This window comes from Cynoglossus semilaevis, unplaced genomic scaffold (assembly GCF_000523025.1).
Source record: "Cynoglossus semilaevis isolate Cse_v1.0 unplaced genomic scaffold, Cse_v1.0 scaffold328, whole genome shotgun sequence".
In the NCBI taxonomy this organism is placed as follows: Eukaryota; Metazoa; Chordata; class Actinopteri; order Pleuronectiformes; family Cynoglossidae; genus Cynoglossus; species Cynoglossus semilaevis.
The window spans coordinates 1,311-3,390 of record NW_007585289.1 but is presented as its reverse complement, the minus strand read 5'-3'; the positions used below and the strand labels follow the sequence as shown (position 1 = coordinate 3,390).

General features: G+C 34.0%; 1 long non-coding RNA gene across 1 annotated transcript in view; it reads left to right on the top strand.

Moving 5' to 3' along the window:
- LOC103399012 (uncharacterized) overlaps positions 1-795 on the top strand; it is a 3,348-nt gene extending 2,553 nt beyond the window's left edge. The window contains exon 4 of the long non-coding RNA XR_523572.3: positions 42-795. This is a non-coding gene — a long non-coding RNA (uncharacterized LOC103399012). The remainder of the gene's footprint in view (positions 1-41) is intronic.
- Positions 796-2,080: the final 1,285 nt, after the last annotated feature.

Below are 2,080 nucleotides of genomic sequence, written 5' to 3'. Positions count from 1 at the left end.
ACCAGCGTTTCATGAGTGACTCTGTTCTTGTGTTCTGGCAGTGGGTGAGCCAATCAACACTGAAGCATGGCAGTGGTACTACAGTGAGGTCAGAGACAAGCGTTGTCCTGTGGTGGATACCTGGTGAAAAACAGGTAAATGGGAACACACTGTTGTTACTCTTCAGACAATTCAAAAGTCACGTTACATGTTTTTATCTCACACACTTGAGTTTGTTCTGGTTCTGGAAAACAAAAAAATATAACTGAGAATAATTGAACACCATTGCATTGCATTGACCCAGATATTCTGCTAAACTAACTAAGGATTACAGTTTAGTCTAATTTTCCTGCACCAATTTCTCTAATGAAGACTACGTGACTTTATATTCATAAAATCCATTTGTTGGATCTGCAAACAAGAGTATGTTTTTAGTTCCTTTTTTGTACTTATAGTATATTTTAGTAGTTATATTTAGTATATACTGTATAGTTATATTTAGTACTTATAGTAATTTTTTTTAGCTTTTTTTGTTTATTTTTTAACTTGGATATGTAGTTTAATCATTGTGTAACTTGATTGCTGTGCTATTGTAATTAACAGATTTTTTAGTTAGTTTATTTGTAGCTTAGTTGTAATGTGGTGAAATCATTGTGTAACTTGAGCTGTATTTGAAACCTTCCAATAAAAGAAAATTGTTGGACCATTTTGTGCATTCTCAGCCAATAATGAAGAATATGAATGAGTTGCTCATTGGCTTTTAGGGCATGCATTGTTAAACTCAAAGTCAAGGGTTATACTAGTTACAGTTTATATGTCCCTTTTTTAAATAAATGTGTGACATGGGCTTAGCTCATGGCTAAAGTAATGGAGCTGTATCAGCCAAGTGCAGTGGTCTTTCAATGTGCAGCCAATTGAACTTCACTGTTAAAGGTATGAAAATAAATGGATTTAAACTTTTCACAGGTATTGACTAAAGAGTGAGTGGCACATCAACTGGACAAATCCAGTACAGACAAGTTTGACTACAGCCAGAACAAGTAGTGTTATTGCATTTAATTTATTTGTATTTGCAGGAGCTTAAGAGAAGGAGTGAGAGGACATTGGGATGAGGACTTAAGTATGTGCTAGATGTATAGTTGTTTTTGACTAACCAAATAAGTATTTTTTATTTGCTACTTGACTTGTTGTTTCATGTAGCCATTGTTGAATGTGGAATTCTTTAGAGTACTAAGTAGTGGCACAAGGAAAATGAGTGGTTTGCTTCTGTTGATAGTAGTTAATTGAAGTATTTTGTAACATGCTAGTGCTAAACACTTTGAACATGGTGTAGTCATCCGAGTGCATTTGTATGGAATGTTGTCTTTATTTCATCTTGTTTCAAGCCAAAAGAAGAGGTTAAACCAAGTTGTTCCACCCCTGATGATGGGACCTTTGTTGAATCCTGTGAGCACATGTGGTTGACAGAAGTAGTGTTGAGTATGTGATCCTGCCATCTTTACCTGAAGTGTTAAAGCCAACAGTTACTGTTGTAATTTGACATGGATTGTTTTTAAATGTGCATCTATGGACTTTGATTGAATGCATGTTTTGTAAATGAAGTGTTTTTGCTATTAAAAGAATCAAAAGTTGTTGTTATGCTGTTCATTGAGGAAGTGTTGTAGTTTAACATTTTACTGCTTATTTTTTAACTAAAAAAAAAAAAAAAAAAGTTTTGTTTTAGTTTTGTTAAAAACTAAGCAGTAAGTTAAAAACCCAGAACACTTCCACAATGAACAGCATAACTTTTGATTCTTTTAATAGCAAAAACGCTTAATTTACAAAACATGCATTCAATCAAAGTCCAAAGATACACATTTAAAAACAATACATGTCAAATTACAACAGTAACTGTTAGCTTTAACACTTCAGGTAAAGATGGCAGGATCACATACTCAACACTACTTCTGTCAACCACATGTGCTCCCAGGATTCAACAAAGGTCCCATCATCAGGAGTGGAACAACTTGGTTTAACCTCTTCTTTTGGCTTGAAACAAGATGAAATAAAGACAACATTCCATACAAATGCTCTCAGATGACTACACCATGTTCAAAGTGTT